The 20,064-nt window shown below is 37.5% G+C and overlaps 1 pseudogene; it reads right to left on the bottom strand.

The window, feature by feature from the left end:
- Nucleotides 1–1,270: 1,270 nt before the first annotated feature.
- Nucleotides 1,271–7,495, bottom strand: LOC117999509 (annotated as a pseudogene).
- Between the last annotated feature and the right edge of the window lie 12,569 nt (nucleotides 7,496–20,064).

Raw genomic sequence — 20,064 nt, forward strand, 5'->3', positions numbered from 1 at the left:
ATATTATTCTTAATAATAAGTTTTGTGTTCATCTGGTAATTCAAATTTTTACTTTATTTTATCTCATTATATTTTTCCCACATTTGATAAAATTTTTTTCAAAAATATACAATTAAAAGAATTTTCCAGTGAACACCTATATACCCACCACTTTGATTCTACCATTAAATGCTCTTCTAAGGTAAATAGCAGACATCTGCAAACTTCCTCCTAAATACAGCATCGTTGTTAATTAGAATTCAGTATTTCTTTTATTTCTTTGGAAATACAATGAAATACAAAACCCAAGTGTACATTGTCTAACTTTAGACAAAAGACTTCACCTGTGTAACCAAATCCCATCAAAGTAAAAAGTATTATAAAATATTGTCCCAGAAAGTATCCTCATACCCCTTCCAAATCAGTCCCAGTTCCAGCTTCCAAATGACAGCCGCCATGCTGATATTTTTGTCCATTATAAAATTTCATGTAAACGAAGTTATACAATATATACTCTTTGTAAGTCTTCTTATCACATCATATTCCACTGGCGTCACATCCAAAAAGTCATTTCCTTGATATTTTTTAATTATGCTGTATAGCTTTCACTATAAAAATACATATGGAATTTATTTTCAGCAAGCAAAAACCCCACTTTATTGCAATGTGAAACACTGTTAATTTTATAAGCCACAGAAATAGAAAATAAATTAGGAGAAATTCAACATTTTCTACAAATATTCATTACTTAATAAGTTATAAAAATTTACAATGTTCTTTCACATAAGCTCTTCAAATGATTTTTCAAGATTTTCCCTGATGATAAGTTTAAATGCATGAAGTCCATAAGTTTAAGCAAAAGCCTTCATAGATAATGAAATAAAAAGAGATACAAGGCTAAGCAGAAAAATATAGGTAGCCAGGTCATTTTGTAAAGAAGACAAAATACAATAGCAAACTTTAGTGTTTGAAGTGTATGCAGACTTTTTACATGCAATATATATATACATATATTCACTGTTTGGGTCCATGTTTTAACTACTAAAAATTGGCAAATTACCCACTACCTGTAGAAGAGCAAATGCAGGAAAATAAGTACTAAATGAAAGGTCAGTCCATTTTCTAAGTTTGAAAATCAAAAGCGTTTTTAATATATCAATATTGAAAAAACACTGACTGGTTTTAATGGCACTAAAATTACAAAGTCTGAAGAAGAAGAAATTAAGCTGAGGACAGCCACTTGATAGCAGATATTAGTTACTGGAGGTAAACTTTTCTGCTCATGTTATGCTTAAGAAACTGTCCACCTAACCTTCTGGTGGGGGCCCAGATGCAGCAATTTGGTTTTCTATTTTTTTTTTTTTTCTTTTTCTTTCTCTACTTCCACAGATGAACCATCCAAAATGTCTCAAGATGCAGCTTCCTTGTGTCTTCTCTTTGCAGCCTCTGCAAGCTTTGTTCTTTTTTTTTTTTTTTCTTCCATGTCTGGCCAGGGAGGTGCAGACTCCCCAGGACAGGGAAAACACAGTCCCCTGGGAAGGGAGGCTGGGGTCCCTTACTGGGCCTGCCCCAGACCAAGCGATATATGGAAATTTTATTGAAACTCATTGCATTCTATTGCCAATACTTTGCTTATTAAGGAAAAATAAAAACAAACAAAAACTTTAAAATCGTTTGAACACAAAATATACTAGAATAACGTTAGTGTCAGAAACAATTTTGGGAGAAAACAAGAATCCAAATTTGAATTTCAAGTCAAGATTGGGTGACATTTCATTTTTTTTTTATTTTTTTACTGTGCATAATCTTAATTATCAAATCAATTTGACTTTTCTCTACAGCAAAAAGCATTTAATGATAATGCTAATATTAAGGTCCATGAGTATTTTGAGATTTAATCGAAATGTCATGAAATATATTTTCAGATTCTCCTTTCAATGTCCAGAAAAGTGACAACCAATAAGCCGCTACTTTCCATCGTCATCTTACTGGAGCTGGTCATCCTAGGGGGCCTGGTTTACTACAAATTCTTTCACAAGCATTGAACTTCCTAGAGGGAAGGGTTTGTGGACCAGAACTTTGACCCTCTGAACGAATGGTGTTAGAGATGGGGAAGAAGCATAGTGATGCTGTGAGGTAATGGTTCGAGGATGCCAGACTGTGGGAGGTGAGAGGGGAGACAGAAAACCGTGTAACTGTGAAGGAACAGCAATGAGACCAGTATGATATACCAACATAATAAATGCTGTTTATGACTTCTTTAAATTAAAAAAAAAAAAAAAAAGAAGGGCGCCTGGGTGGCTCAGTTGGTTAAGTGACTGCCTTCGGCTCAGGTCATGATCCTGGAGTCCCGGGATCGAGTCCCGCATCGGGCTCCCTGCTCAGTGAGGAGCCTGCTTCTCCCTCTGACCCTCACCCTTCTCCTTCTCTCTCTCTCTGTCATTCTCTCTCTCTCAAAAATAAATAAAAAAAGTTAAAAAAAAGAAATATATTTTCATTACTACACATGTAGTTATACAAGAGATTTTAAAGTATGATTGAATGCGTTAATGTTATTTTAGAGAGTTCCAACATACTAACTACTTAAAATACTGTTAACATATTAAATATTTCTTTTTAATATATAAATTTATAATAATTATGAACATCATAGGATGTTCTAGAATAAAATTATGATACTAAAGGTTTACAGAGGGACACCACTAGTTACACATAGTGTGGGTATAAAAAATCTTTATTGGGGAAAAATTTACATGCCTGAAGTTTAAGTAGAAGAACATCATAATCTCAAAAGGTTAACCCTGACCCCACAGTTTAGTCTTAGTATATATAGATGGACTGTATCCAACACGGCCAACTTTTCAGTAGAGATGTTCCCCCCATATTAATGACTTATTTATTGGGTCAACTGATGGGAAACAGTTGTATAAACATGTAAAAAATAGAAGTTTTCTGGTTGAAAAGGAGGCCTGATAGAAGAAATGTCCAACAGTAGTTCCTGGTATTAACCCACTCAAACCTACTGAGTCAGCTCTTTACTGATCCACCAAAAGAGAGGGAAATTAGCCTCCAAGATACTCCAGATCCACCCCTCCCTAGGGTAGCCCTCAATGCTTATGGCACTATTTCCTTTCCCCCCTTTATCTCCGTTGTCACTTCAGGTCGTGGAGATATTTGAGACATTTTCTGGGATGTGAGAATAAATAAAATCTCGTATAACTGGATCAGATGGAAAGTGACATATCCAACATTGTGAGGAAGTTACTTTATGAGCTGATGCCTGGGAAAATCATTAGAGGTTGATTGGAGCTTTTTGTCCCTATCTGTTAGAAAAGAAGAGAGATATTTATCACCTTTTCCTGGTCTCCTACCACTTTCCAAGACTGAATGCCATGCATTCTCATGGATAAGATGGACTGTTCCTATTCCCTTTTCTGGAGTGATAAGTTCCATAGAAACCCAATAATTATCCTTTTGTCACCATAAATAACATCTGGAGGCAGAGTATAGTGGCTGTGGAATCACCTGAAGCAAAGTCTGTGTCTTTGTTCACGCTCATTGGGTGTCCCTCATCTGAGCAATATTATCTATCTATCTGCTGAGGTTTAGAAAAAGCACTATAAAGCATAAGGATCACTTTAGCACTTAACTGTTTCCTCTCACAGTCCTTTTCTCCCTGCCTCTTGGATGCATGGAAAGTTGGCTAAGTGTGTATGTTCATGTGTCATTTTAAATCATTGACTAGGGGGTGCCTGGGTGGCTCTGATGGTTAAGCGTCTGGTCATGATCTAGGGTCCTGGGATCGAGCCCTGCATCAGGCTCCTTGCTCAGCGGGGAGCCTGCTTCTCCCTCTCCCTCTGCCTGCCACTCCCCCTGCTTATGCTCTCTTTCTCTCTGTCAAAAAATAAAAAAATCTTTAAAATAAATAAATAAATAAATAAATAAATAAATAAATAAATAAAATCACTGACTAGAATGGGACTAGCTGGTCCTATAGAAGTTGTCACTGAAAAGTTGAAAAGGCTGGCCCAGTGACAATTACATAAGTCAGAAAACTTTCTAACTGGCTATTCTCATCCTTTTTGGTGGTTCCATTATTATGATGGTTTACAACATGGATTTAACGGGCTGTAGAATAGATGATGACTAATAGGCTTAATTGGCTTTGTAAATCCAGATGGTTTTCTCTAGATGTGTCACTTCACATAGGCATTTATAAGTGTTATATGAAGATCAAATTTAGTAATAAATTGTCATGTGTGCTTCCAGAGGGTAGCAACCCTTTAACCATTCAGTCCTGAATAGATGAATACTCCTGCCCAGATAGGCCATTAGAAACACCTCTACCCTCTCTTCTCCAGAAAAAAACCTGAATGAAGACTTACTTTAAGGGAGGTATGCTCGATAGCAGTGGTTCGCAACTGGAGGTTATTTTCCCTGCAGGGAATGCATGGCAATGTCTGGAGACATTTTTAATGGTCACAACCAGCAGTGGAAGAGAATGCTGTTGGTACCTGATACACAGAGGCTAGAGATGCCACTAATCATACAACAATGCCCATACTAGTTCCCCAAAGAAACAGTGATCTGATCCAAAATGTCAATAGTGTCAATGGTGAATAATTCTACCCTATCTTATGAAGAGTATTAGAAGAAAATGCACTTAATAGATTGGGCTATCAACAATTTATCATCATTAGGTGAATGATTATACTATTCTATTGCTTTTATCACATTTTTAGAGGTGGGCTGTTTTATTAATTAACCATGCTATCAATTTAGGTGTCAAGTATTGTAAGCAGCATGTACTTGAGTCAATTTTTTAAAATTATCATTATAGTACAAAGGCCTTCCCAGTGTCTAATTGGAAATAGCAGTTTCCAGAGACCAGGTTTGCCCTTCATTGGAGTTATAATTTCCATTTCACAATGGAACCATGGGAAATTTGCCTCACTTTATGGAAATTTATTTCTGAAAAGTCCTGTTGCAGAATAAGAATGTTCGAGTCATGACTTTTCTTTCAGTGAGATGACTTATATCAAGTAGGGCCCAGTAACAAGGAGGCAGTAATTGCTCAGAAGCATTCCACAGATCTAGGAAGCTCAGAAAACACAAAATAGATTAATTAAAAAGAAAATCATCCCAAATCACACTTTGCTCCAGCTGTTAAAACCTAAAGATTGAAAGAAATATCAAAAATAATCCAAGGTAAAAAGATACCACATACAGAAGACCCAAAACAAAGAGTACTAGCTGACTTAGAAACAATGGACAGAAACTTTAAAGTGCTGAAAGAGAAAATAAAAACAAAAACTATCAACATAGAATTCTCTAGCCAGTGAATATACACTTCAAAATGAAAGTAAAAAAAAAAAAAAAAAAGACATTTTAAGATAAGTGAAATTGTACGCTAATTACAAAAGATACATTTCAAAAATAGGGATATAAGTGAGTAGAAAATGAGAAGATGGAAAAGATACAATGCACAACACAAACTATAAAAAATCTGAACATTATCAATCCAACGAACCTAACTGACGTTTATGAAGTCCTCCCTCAACAAATTTCAAATGACAGAAGTCATACAGAGTTATGTTCTCTAACTACCCTGGATAAAATAAGCTGACGTTTATGAAGTCCTTCTTCAACAAATTTCCAATGATAGAAGTCATACAGAGTTTTATGTTCTCTAACTACCCTGGACGAAATAAGCAAACAGTAATAATGAGGTATCTAGAAAATACCAAAAGGATTTAGATGGAGTGATAGACCTCAAATTAACTCATGGATTCAGGGGAAAAAATACAAAGGAAATTATGAAATATTCATAACTGAATGCTTATGAAAGTAAAACTGAATTTCGTGGGAGCAGCTAAAGAAGTACCTACACTTAATTTCTTTTTATGTTAATAGTAGAAAAAAGCATCGGTATCTTCTCAAGTGTAGATCTCGCTGGAACAAGTGTAGATCTTGCTCTTGCCTGAATATTTACCAGCACTTCATATTGTACTTAAGTTTATCTATTGTTTTGATGATGTATCACTGATGAGTTCAGGAAAGTAAAGTTATATAACAGGGTTTGTTAGATGAAAGCAAACTGGTTTTGGTTTTATTCACAGAGTCAGTAATACAAGAGATAAAGCATTAGCAATGTCCAAGGTCACATAGAAAGCTCCAGTCATTGCCATGACATTGTTCTGATTCTCAGTTGTAAAGGAGCCACAGAGGCCATTTTCCTGCTGGAGCCTTGTTAGTCCTTAATAAGACTTTCACTGGCCAGACTGGGCTCTGAAGCTGGAGACAGCATAGCATAGAACTTTCTCCTATACTGAATTTTGTGTATGAAGATTTACATTAGTTTACTAGAGCTGCCATGCCAAAATACACACAGTGGTTGATTTAAACAACAAAAATTTATTTTCTTGCAGTTCTAGGAGCTAGAAGTACAAGATCCAGGTGCTGGCAGGGTTAGTTTCCTTTTTTTTTTTTGAAGATTTTATTTATTTATGAGAGAGAAAGAGAGAATGAGAGAGAGAGAGAGAGCACAAGAAGGGAAGGGTCAAAGGGAAAAGAAGACTCCCTGAGCAGGGAGCCCAGTGCAGGACTGGATCCTGGGACTCCAGGATCATAACCTGAGCTGAAGGCAGGCGCTTAACCAACTGAGCCACCCAGGTGCCCAGGGTTAGTTTCTTTTGAAGGTTGTGAGGAAGAATATGTCCCATGCCTCTTCTTTAGCTTCTGGTGACATGGTGGCAATCTTTCATGGTTCCTTATACATTCATCTTCACATGGTGTTTCCCCCTGTGTGCCTATGTCCAAATTTCCCCCTTTTACAATTACACCAGTCATATTGAATTTGGCTCTCCCTAATTATCTCATTGTAACTTGATTACTTCTGAAAGACTCCATCTGCAAGTTAAGATTCCATTCTGAGGTACTGAGGGTTAGAACTTCAACATATGAATTTGTGTGGGGCACAATTCCACCCATAATGAGACCATTACATTTTCTTCTTTTGGAATGAAACATTATCATAACTGCCAATATTAGCAAGCTTCATGACTACAGACCACTTGGTTTCATAAATTTTCCAACTTTCAAAGCAGCCAAAAACAGACCTTATAATGCTCGTAGCCAAGCAACATGTCTATGCCATCTTGCACCTAGAATATTTATGTAATTTTATAGCTTAACAAAAGAAAAATATGGACAATCCACACACAGTAAACTAAGAGCCATTTCATTCCCAATTTCTAGCTAGTTCAGAAATATTTGAGCATTCTCCTTTCCCTGAAAGGAAGAACAGAGATCTGTTCCCTGACCTGGTTTTTATCTCTGCCTCATTTATCCTGTTAATTCTCCAAAGTCCAGGTATTGACTTATTTACTTTTTGCTCCACAGGAGCAGCCAAGTCCACTCTGAATGTTTGCATCAGGCTATCTGCTTGGTTGTGCATTGAATGCTCATATCTGTGAGCTCTGCTGGTCCCTTTGATCATATCATTTCCCCCAACCATCGCCATAAAGTACATGTATTCTTGCAAGATTTTTTCAGAGCTCTAAATTGGCCTCTTTTTCTCTGCTACTGGTCTTATGATGCAGGGTTTTCCTTTGGTAGCAAATACAACCTTTCTTTTAATGATCTGCATGTTTTAGGGACCTTGTTTGCTTTAAATTTCTTATGCTCTTTCAAATTGTCTCTTGTTTGGGGGTTTTGGTGACTGACAGACTGCTCTGCTGCTGTTTTATCACCCTTAGCATCTGGAGCAAACTTTTCTGAAGTTTTGATGGAATCTAGGTTAGCACAACCTATTATTGCTGCCATACTTGCTCTGGGGCTAGCAGCCATCACACCTATGCTGCTCTCTATAGGGTTTGGAACAATTTTCTCAGTGGCCCTTTTGGAAGATGCTGAGCTACGGTACTCCATAGCTATCTTACCCATTTGGAGCAGAACTTGGCCACCAGCACTCCCTATAACCTGCCACTGCCCCTAGAAGGGATGTTTCCCACTATGGTGTGGTGTGTGGAGGTTGGATAGACACTATTAAAATCCAATAGCATTGATACAACTGGAGTGTATCCTTTTATGGTCAATACCCATCCTATACAGTAGTTATAGATATGTACCTGTTATGGACTGAATTTTTGTGTTCCCCCAATTTCTTGTGTTGAAATCCTAACCTCTAATATGATGGTGTTAGGGGTCTTTGGAGGGTGACTAGGTGATGAGGATGGATCCCTCCTAAGTGAGATTAGTTCCCTTACAAAAGAACCCCAGAGACCTCTCTCATTTTTCCATGTGAGGACACAGCAGGAAGATGGCTGTCTATGAACCTGGAAGCAGGTTTCTCACCAGACAATGACTCTGTCAATAATGCCTTTATTTTGGACTCTCCAGCCTCCAGAACTGTGAGAAATAAATATTTGTTGTTTAAGCCACTTAGTCTATACTATTTTAGTTATAGCAGCCCAAATGGACTAAGACTCACCACTAAAGCCATACGTGCAGATATAAAATAAGATTTAGTGGGAAAAATTTTACTAGCAGAGAGGTAATGAAGCACCTAATTTACCAAACATCATTGCACAGCTTACTCTGCATTAAAGTCAACTTTTCGGTTAAAAGGAATCCTTCCCCATAATTTTCACATTTATAGGGACAGTGGATGAGAAACTTCTATGTGGCTAAGCAACAATACAAGCTTCCCAGTAGAGGAGGGAGACTTTTGACAAAGAAGATCCTCTAGAATTATCAGCTAGAATCAGCCTGTGCTACTGAGCTAACTGGAACCAGCTGAGCCAACTTTCTACTAAGTTACCAAAAGGTGTTTGTGTGTGTCCAGGAGGGGACAGGGAATGAGCCTTCCTGACATCCAGATCTGTCTCTTTTCAAAAAGCTACAGAACTGGGGCAGCTGGGTGGCTCAGTCGGTTGAGCATCTGACATTGGCTCAGGTTGTGATCTCCAGGTCCTGGGGTTCGAGCCCCATGGAGCCCTTTCTCTGGCTCCCAACTCAGTGGGGAGTCTGCTTCTCCTTCTCCCTTTGCCCCTCCCCCTGCTTGTGCACGCTCTTGCTCTCTTTCTCTCAAATAGATAAAATCATTTTTAGAAAAGCTACAGAGGGCGCCTGGGTGGCTCAGTCTGTTAAGCAACTGCCTTCAGCTCAGGTCATGATTCCAGGGTCCTGGGATCGAGCCCTGCATTGGGCTCCCCGCTCCGCGGGAAGCCTGCCTCTCCCTCTCCCACTTTACCTGCTTGTGTTCCTGCTCTCGCTATCTCTCTCTCTATCAAATAAATAAATAAAATCTTAAAAAAAATACATAAAAAATAAAAAAGCTACAGAACTAAAATATATTGAGTAATAACAATTTTTAGCAATGTACATCTGTTACACATCTTTAAGAAAGAAATCACTATATCAGCAGTAATATGATATTATTGATCAGTTTCTTCCTCGGGTACAATTGAGCAATTTTACTTGACTATATATAAAGCAGTTTTGCCTCCAGAACAATGGAATATCATAGTTGTATTCAATTTAACTGGATACTGACACCCTTTCTGTTACAACAGTCTAATTGTTTAAAGAACATCATTAGAAGAGGCATGTGGGCTTATAGAAATGTAGAAGGATAGTTTCTAAGGGTCCATTTGTCATTTTGAATCGCCCTGAAGAATCAGTGTAAGAAATAAAAAAAATAAAGTATATTAAGCCATTAGGAGAATTTAGAACATTTTAGAATTGTCCATTCCCTTAGAGTAATTCATAGTCCTCCATGTTACATGAGCATATTCATTAATTAGCTAAGTTACATATTCTATATGAATCCACTAGTCAGATTCTCTAGGAGATCATTTCGTATTTCCCAAATACAATAATGTTTATAATCTGAAGCATGTTTGAGTGCTATTTATTTACCTACTTAAAAAGACAAGTGAAATCATTCTATCCTAAGCCATTCAGTGGTAGCAGTAGTGTTCCTTTATTTTTGAAAATTTGTCACATATTATACCAAATACAGAAGCACTGTATTTGCAGAACTAAAACTATTCCCTGGAAAGCAACCTACGGTTAGAGTAAGGCTATGTAATGTCAAAGCTCTAAATTAAACATGACATCATGCTAATGACTTACCTGTCTCTCCCTCTAATTACAGATCTTTATATACTAATGACCATAAAATAAAATCTGAAGCTATTCACTAGCAATACCTTCTTGGGAGCCTTTTTCCTCCTAACATGAATAGTTATTTTCTATTTGTCTTAGGTTCTGTTTTTAAATTCTACTGTTCTATCTAAAGATTCTGTATTGGATTTCCATTAAATTCTAACTGGTGATACACAATGAAAGACATTCTCCAATTCACCCTCATCTGTTTTCATATTCGGGACTATTTCCCACCTGCTCATATATTTATGTTCCAGTGTACTTTGTATCTCCCTCAGGCTCCATAAATCATCTATGCTAGTTCTTCTGTGGTTACTGTGTTATGTAACATTTCTTTAGAGCAGTCAGGCCTCTCCCCGGGTGAGGCTATTTTTTTTTCCTCCTGGGAAAACTTGAATATATTTTACTTGTTCTGTGACATTTTTATTTCACCCCTGTGTATGACTCTAGCCCTGACTCAGAATTTTTACTCTCTTGAATCACATCTAGAAAATGTGATTAAAACTAACTTGAAAACACTTTTTAGAACCAGGTAATGTTTCTACCTCAGATACCATGGTACATTATTTAAGAGGCTTTGATGCTCTCCCTTTCACTAACATGGAGAAAGGATTTTTCGTTTCATGTACAATTTGATACTCCAAAATAAATAAATAAATTATACAAATAAATTATACACATTGCTTTATGCACACTTTGATTTTATGGTATTTTCCAAGTTAATTTTTAGCTGACCTCTGATTCATTTGTATATAAATATTTTTGGCTTGGCTATTCAAACCACCCAGTAGATTATAAAAACATTTATACAAAATAATATGACTTTACAATATCAAATCAAAGCATCCCTGCAATTACTTTTCTTAAAAGATTTTATTTATTTATTTAACAGAGAGAGAGAGAGAGAGAGAGATCACAAGTAGGCAGAGAGGCAGGCAGAGAAAGAGGAAGAAGCATGCTCCCTGCTGAGCAGAGAGCCAGATGCGGGGCTCGATCCCAGGACCCTAAGATCATGACCTAAGCCAAAGGCAGACGCTTAATGGACTGAGCCACCCAGGCACCCCTGCAATTACTTTTTTATGATAAATTGAATTGCTTCCCAATTCCAACTTTCCCTTGTTATTACCTATTACTGCTTGTTGCTACTTTTCATGTTGATTTTTTTAAGATTTTATTTATTTATTTGATATAGAGAGAGAGAGTAAAAGCAAGGGGAGCAGCAGAGGGAGAGGGAGAAGCAGGCTCTCCACTGAGCAAGGAGCCCAATATGGGGCTCAATCCCAGGACCGTGGGATCATGACCTGAGCTGAAGGCAGAAACTTAGCCGACTGAGCCACACAGGTGCCATATGTTGATTTTTTTTCCAACTATGTGTTGGAAGTTCAAGGATGCCAATCAGAAAGACACATATTTATCATTATAATAATTATACTGTACACCTTAAATTACTGTGACACTGTATATGAATTATACTTCAACAAAAAAATAAAATACATGTAATTTTTCTTGGTTTTTACAAGTTGGAAATTGATATCAGATGATGGTGAAAATGGAATAGTGGGTCTAGTGTACATAATTCAGGAGCTCAGATTCATTAAGGATATAGTGTGGGACATAGGGAATCTTGAATTTGGTCTTTTATAGGTAGTTTTGGGAGCAAACTCAGAACTCACCACCCCAGCTTCTAGAGTTAAGCTCTGCTTCATATCCTGCTGAGTAAAATGATAGCTTTCTAAGCCTTGCTGTCAGTCTAGGGGATTGATATGGTCACTATTTGATAAATCACACAGGTCTTCTCTTCTCTGGAGAAATTCCGCTGGGAAGGTTAAAGACATTATTTTCAACATTTCTTGAAAATGTTTCCATCCTAACCTAGGAAAGTGTCAGTAATTACTGTTTTTCCAAAATATATTCATTATAAGAAGTCAACATATTTCTACAAATGCCCCATTTTTTAAAAAAACACTGAGTTATTATTTGACTAAAGGCGTGTAAATATAAGTTATTTAGCCTCACATCTTCTTATTAACAGCCTATGGCATCCGAGTCTTAACCTTGGTGGAAAATCAAAATGACACATCAGGGCGCCTGGGTGGCTCAGTTGGTTAAGCGACCGCCTTCCGCTCCGGTCATGATCCTGGAGTCCCTGGATCAAGTCCCGCATCGGGCTCCCTGCTCGGCAGGGGGTCTGCTTCTCCCTCTGACCCTCCTCCCTCTCATGCTCTCTGTCTCTCATTCTCTCTGTCTCAAGTAAATAAATAAAATCTTTAAAAAAAAAAAAAAGACACATCAGTTTGGAGCTGCAGATATGGCCTTTGTCTAGAATAAGCCCAGATGGTATACTTCTTGTCACCTCATGACACTAATTCTTTGGAAAGTTATGAGATGACATTTCATATCTGAGTATGTTTACTGTCAAAGGGAATTATAATCCAATGATTACTACACAAAAGATAGTTTCCTGAGGAATGAACTATAGTGTTTATACCTCCAGAGTGACCCTTGGAATAACCTCTAGCCTAAAATTGTAGAACCAGAGGAGAATGTAACTTTCAGTGTTGAGCCATATTCATGACAATATGAATGTCAAGAGAAATAACAATTTCTTGATTATTAGGACTTTGTAGAGTTTGCTTTTGTCCTATTACCTTCTGTGGTACTTTGATAATCTCAATTGCTTGATAGCACTATCAACGCAGGAAAGAGAGAAATGAGACAATCCTCAAATTCATCAATTTCCTATTTTCCTATCTTGGTCAAATATTTTTTTTAAAAAGAGTCTGAGCTGATGGCTGAAATAATAGCAGCACCGTGCTTACCTTGAATAAAGGGAACATATAGAAGAATGCTGGCCAGATACATAGAAATTCCTGACTTCTAGCATTGGTTAATGTATAAATAAAAATGTCATTAACAGAGACCAAGGCCAGATATGAAAACTCTGGGTTGGATAGTGAGAGATAATAAGGATTAATTCACTTAATTTTGGATTTGACTTTGCAATACCCATGAGATGTCTCGATGCATAGTTTCCCTTTCCCAAATTGTTCTCAATAACCAAGGACTGAAGGCAAAGTCATTGAACACTATTCAATTGATCTTTTGACCTAAATGTTGATTGTCTCTTTCAGGTTGCATTAAAAATATTGTCAGAAAATGGGCATTCAAAATAACACAATTAATGTTTTTCTTGACTACAGTTATAATGGCTTCTGGCATCACTCCATTCACAAGAAAATTCTAAAATCATTATTCCTTTGCTTACGTGCTGAAGGTCTTTTCTAGATGGGTTGTTACCAGAAATAAAAGCCTTTAAGAAATGGAAAGACAGAACAATATGGCTAGAAAGTAGACACACTCTCTCTTCTGAATCCACGTCAGCTTCCCTTTTTTATCATACGTAGAGTCACAACGTTTTCCTCTTTTCAAATAATTATGACTTAGGCTTTCATATATTGAATCTACAACTAGTAAAAAGAAAAGAAGTAGTAGTGAGTTATAATCAACAGGTTTCAAAAATTCCCTGCCTCAAATATTTCCATTGTTGAGATACCACATCACACCAGTCAGAATGGCTAAAATTAACAAGTCAGGAAATGACAGATGTTGGCGGGGATGCAGAGAAAGGGGAACCCTCCTACACTGTTGGTGGGAATGCAAGCTGGTGCAGCCACTCTGGAAAACAGTATGGAGGTTCCTCAAGAAGTTGAAAATAGAGCTACCATACGATCCAGCAATTGCACTACTGGGTATTTACCCCAAAGATACAAATGTAGGGATCCAAAGGGGTATGTGGACCCCGATGTTTATAGCAGCAATGTCCACAATAGCCAAACTGTGGAAAGAGCCCAGATGCCCATCAACAGATGAATGGATAAAGAAGATGTATATATACACATTTGAATATTATGCAGCCATCAAAATGAATGAAATCTTGCCATTTGCAATGACATGGATGGAACTGGAGGGTACTATGCTGAGCGAAATAAGTCAATCAGAGAAAGACATGTATCATATGATCTCACTGATATGAGGAATTCTTAATCTCAGGAAACAGACTGAGGGTTGCTGGAGTGGTGGGGGGTGGGAGGGATGGGGTGGCTGGGTGATAGACATTGGGGAGGGTATGTGCTATGGTGAGCGCTGTGAATTGTGCAAGACTGTTGAATCACAGACCTGTACCTCTGAAACAAATAATACATTATATGTTAAAAAAAAAAAAAAAAAAGAAGATAGCAGGAGGGGAAGAATGAAGGAGGGAAATTGGAGGGGGAGATGAACCATGAGAGATTATGGACTCTGGGAAACAAACTGAGGGTTCTATAGGGGAGGGGGGTGGAGGGATGGGTTAGCCTGGTGATGGGTATTAAAGAGGGCACAAATTAAATGGAGCACTGGGTGTTATACGCAAACAATGAATCATGGAACACTACATCAAAAACTAATGATATAATGTATGGTGATTAACATAACAAAATAATAAAATAAAAAAATTTCCATTGTTTTGAACCATAATTATAAGTGATAGAACAGAGGTTGTTGACTAGATATTGTAAGCATTGATTTAGAATATAATATTACATAATTTTTTGGTTTTGGGGTTTTTTTTGTTTGTATCTGAAGGTATGCTTACATACATGTATGTAAGCATGCATTGTTGTATGTGTGCACTGTAGGAAATTTGTTTTTCATGATTAGAAAAAAGATTGAAATATTATTTTAAATAAAATCTCAGAGGTTTTATTCTCACATCTAAAAACACTAATACATTCCTAGGAAGTTTCTGGAATCCCTCAAGTGGTCTCCAGACCACTTTGGTAGTCTAGAACTTGGTCCAGAACCAATTTAGTAGTAGAGCATTGCCTGACCCAAAGGAGTTCTCATCTACATCCCACCCTTAGGAGAACTAGTATGTCAGCATTACTTTAAGCTTGTTAGAAATGCAGAATTCCTGGGGCACCTGCCTGGCTCAGTTGGGTAAGTGTCCAACTCTTGGTTTTGCCTCAGGTCAAGCCCTTGGGGTCTTGAGATGGATCCCGTGTAGGGTTCAGTGTAGTGTCTCCTTGAGATTCTCTTCTTCTCCCTCTGCCCCTCACCCCCACCCCTGCTCATGCACACTCTCTCTTGCTCTTTCTAAAATATAAATAAATAAATAAAATCTTTAAAATAGAAAGAAATGCAGAATTCCCTAGCCCCATCCCAAACTATTGAATGAGAGGCTGCATTTTAACAAAATTCCCAAATGGTATGGGCTCACAGTAAAATTTGAAAATTCTGCTCTAGACCAAGGTGCTCTATAAATCAAAAACATTTCTGTATGACAAATTCTGTGAGAAACTAAACTAAACTAAACTAAACCTTTGGTGTTAATTTTTTTGTATACCTGGCCAAATGAGATAAAAGAGAGAGAGACCCAAGCATCAAAAAGAGCTAATGCATTTTGTTTTGCAGTTGAACCTGAGACATGTGCTCATCCATACACTGCTGCATTCAATTCCACCTGCATTTCATGGGTTAGAAGTTTCCTTTCCATCTGTATAGAGAATGAACAAATTTGATATTTTTTAAGACACATAAAATAGGGGTGCCTGGGTGGCTCAGTCGGTTAAGCGTCTGCCTTCAGCTCAGGTCATGATCCCAGGGCCCTGGGATCGAGCCCCGCATCGGGCTCACTGCACAGTGGAGAGCCTGCTTCTCCCTCTCCCTCTGCCTACCATTCTGACTGTGCTCTCTCTCTATCTCTCTGTCAAATAAATAAATGAAATCTTAAAAAAAAAGACACATAAAATAAATGCATAATGAAGGAGTATACAATGGGTTATCATTTTTTAACATATTCATACTGAGGTTTTGAAGATTTGAAGTCACTGTCCAGGACTTTGTAAATTCCTTGGCTTTCTTAGTGCTCTGTGAATGTGAAGCAATAGTAGCAATTAGCTTTAGACTTAGGGATTTGCGTTAAAAGAAAAAAAAAGGAAACTGACAATTTCAAAGCATTGCATGTTTGTGTGCACGTGCAATCTTTAGAAAGAAACAAATATTTTAGTATTTCACGACTACAAAAACCTGCTCAGTGCTAATTTAAGCTCGTGATAGATTCATTGTGGTATAAATATTTTTAAAAACCCTCCTCACCACTCATTACGGTAATGAGAATACATTTTGTAATCTGTTCAGTAGAAATGCAGGAGGCAAATCATCATTACAAATAGTTTATTCACTAACCTGTATCCTGAAAATCCATTAATTACACATATTATTTCTCATTCATTAACAGCAACTGACCATACATTCTGAGTGATTCATAAATACATTTTTGGGGTGCCTGGGTAGCACATTTCATTAAACGCCCCACCAGACACTTGGTTTTGGCTCAGGTCATGGCCTCAGGTCCTGGATGGAGCCCACCTCTATATGGCTCCATACTCAGCATGGAGTCAGCTTAAGATTTTTCTCTCCCTCTGCTTCTGTCCCTCCCCACAACCCCTGCCCATGTATATGTATGCACACGCTCTCTCTCTCTCCCCCAAAATAAATAAATAAAATCTTTTTTATCTTTTTTTTTTTTTTTAAGATTTTGTTTATTTATTTGACAGAGAGAGAGAGACAGCTAGAGAGGGAACACAAGCATGGGGAGAGGGGCTGCGGAAGAGGGAGAAGCAGACTCCCTGCTCAGCAGGGAGCCCAATGTGGGGCTCGATTCCAGGACCCTGGGACCACGACCCGAGCTGAAGGCAGACACTCAACCGACTGAGCCACCCAGGTGCCCCAATAAAATCTTTTTAAAAAAAGGTAAATACATACATCAACAGAAAGAACTTTTTCGATAACTCTTTTCTGTATTAAGAGCCCAAACCTTTTAAAAATATATTTATCACAAGTATGTAACAAGCAAGGGTCATCAGGCATTTTAAATGAGAGAAGTGCATTGATCATACAATTAATTCTGGTTTACTGAATGGAGATTTGCTATTTTTGTGGATGAAAACCATGGCATTGTTTTTCAGTTTCCTTCCTCTTTCTTTCCTCTGTGACTCCTACTGTCTTCCTCCCTTCTTTCATTATTCTTCTCTTTCGTAGACACAGACACAGGTATCATATATATTGAAAAAAGTTTCTAGTATTTGTTCTATCATTGACTAGAGCTCAGGAAAGGAATCCTAAGTACCTGGGTATATTATGTAAGAATGTGTGTCTTTTTAATGCATGGGTAAGAGGAATATTAAATTGTGCATGTTATTAAAAAACCTACTGCTTTGCTGTTATTGATAAATCTGAAAGAGTAACATTGATTTGAGAAGGGGAAAAATACTGGATTAGCTTTATCATTACAAATATACCACTTTGGGGACGCCTGGGTGGCTCAGTCGTTGAGCGTCTGCCTTCGGCTCAGGTCATGATCCCAGGGTCCTGGGATTGAGCCCCACATCGGGCTCCCTGCTCCGCAGGAAGCCTGCTTCTCTCTCTCCCATTTCCCCCTGCTTGCGTTCCCTCTCTGGCTGTGTCTCTCTCTGTTAAATAAAAAACAAAAAACAAAAAACAAAACAAAACAAAAAAAAACAAATATACCACTTTGTACTCATGCCTAAACAACATATATTACAAAAATGATTAAGTATACCAATATGTCAGATTATTTTGGGTGCAAGTTTTGCTAATTTACAACATTTATTGTTTACTGCCTAGATGAGGTTGCTTCGGTTCACATATTTAGAAGAAAAGGGATTCTTCTTCTGACTAAATTTTGCTCTCTCTGGAACTCTAGCTTGCATTATTTATCCTCAAACATTGTCTCATAATATACTTCCTTTCCTTTTTGTTTATAAATGTAGTAAGGAGAACAAAGTATTTAAAAAGCTATCAGTGAAAGGATATTACTATTAGGAAGAGATCTAATGTTTTGTTTCATTTTGTTTTTGAAAAGCCATCCTAGAACTCAGAGGTGTGAAAATAAACACCCCAGAGGCAATTGTGAAGGAAGCAAAGGTAATAGAAATAATAGGATAGTGAGGAATCTGAGTAGAAGGAAGAAGCATGCCCAGAATGAATGAATGAAACAGAATAAACTTGCCATGCAAAATGTGTTATGTTATGGCATTGGCCAACTCTAATATAAGTGTGGTTTGTAGACCAGCCACATGAGCTCTGGCTACCCTCGAGACATGTAGAATCTTGGGCCTCATTTTCAAACTTATTCAAAAATAATCTCTGGGGATAGGATCCAGGAATCTATGTTTTAACAAACTTTACAGGTGATACACATTAAATTTCTAGAAGTGTTTTACCAGATTCTAAACACTTCAAGGTCATTCACCATTTGTATTATATACCTGGAAGAGTTCCTGCCACATAGTAGACAACCAGTGACTATTTCTTGAAAGAAGAAATTACTGGGAAAGAATCTATATACTATGTTTCAATCGCTGTGCAGGGAAACAAAACATTCATAGTAAACAAGGTGCAGAAATTTTACTCTGGGCTACTATAGCCGTTTATTATATGTTCTCCTTCCCTACAGTTTCTTGCACTGAGAATTTGTTTATACAGGGTGTCCATAAAGTCTGGAAACAGGTAATATTATTTTTTTTTCTAGATTTACCTCATGCTTGATGGCATTACGGAGCTGCATCCATATTTCCCCATATAAGGGACATCCTATACACGCTATACTGGGATATGTATACCTGAGAGGAGTTGTTCAGTGTAACATAATGTAACATAGTGTCTCCACCAGCTTGACCATAGTACTTTCTCTGTCATTCACCCTAGGCTCCACCATCCAGTCCATTCCATGAATACTCCCATTCATTTTCAAGTGTTGTTCTCAATTCCTGTGACATTTTTATAGCAGTTAACTATGCCAAAGAGTCTAGTAAAGAAAATGCAAATACAATTAAAAATTGTTGTTATAATTGGGCACCTGGGTGGCTCAGTTGGTTAAGCAACTGCCTTCGGCTCAGGTCATATCCTGGAGTCCTGGGATCGAGTCCCGCATCGGGCTCCCTGCTCAGCAGGGGGTCTGCTTCTCCCTCTGACCCTCTTCCCTCTCGTGCTCTCTGTCTCTCATTATCTCTCTCTCAAATAAATAAATAAAATCTTTTAAAAAAATTGTTGTTATAATTGCCTTAATTGTTTTTAAGCACTATTTGAGTTATGATTTTTTTAAAAAGATTTTATTTATTTATTTGACAGAGAGAGACACAGTGAGAGAGGGAACACAAGCAGGGGGAGTGGGAGAGGGAGAAGCAGGCTTCCCGCTGAGCAGGGAGCCCGATGCGGGGCTCAATCCCAGGACCCTGGGATCATGACCTGAGCCAAAGGCAGACACTTAAACGACTGAGCCACCCAGGCGCCCCAGAGTTATGATTTTTTAATCAGTGTTTCACATAAAGAAGGCATAATGATTTCTCCCCGGGAGAAAAGGAGACTATGAATAATTGAGATGCATGAATAATTATTGTCCACTGATATCGCTACATTCTATACAGCCATGTATTAGATTGTTAATACTCAGAAAACAGTAACTATTCTGTTTTAGTTCCTGCCTCTGTTGATTCCTGAGTGTGGATATTTGTGACAAATGAAATAATTCGAATTTGGGCAACAATACCAAAGGAAAAGAATGCTTTTCACAAACTCTATAGACAGCTTCTATGTTAAGGGCTTGCTTTATAAGCACGCATGAATGCATCCATTTCTAAGAATTACACAGTATTAAATTGTTACTGGTGCTGTATCCACAACTGAGTAACAAATAGAATCAAGGGCTTTTTTTTTTTTTTTTACTCTTATGTGTTTTTATTTTGTTTCATATTGTGTTGTGTTGTTTGCTTTTTTTTTCTTTTTTTATTCTTATGTTAATCGCCATACATTACATCATTAGTTTTAGATGAAGTGTTCCATGATTCATTGTTT

This window comes from Mirounga leonina, unplaced genomic scaffold, assembly GCF_011800145.1.
Source record: "Mirounga leonina isolate KUSES-001 unplaced genomic scaffold, KU_Mleo_1.0 Mir_115, whole genome shotgun sequence".
Taxonomy (NCBI): domain Eukaryota; kingdom Metazoa; phylum Chordata; class Mammalia; order Carnivora; family Phocidae; genus Mirounga; species Mirounga leonina.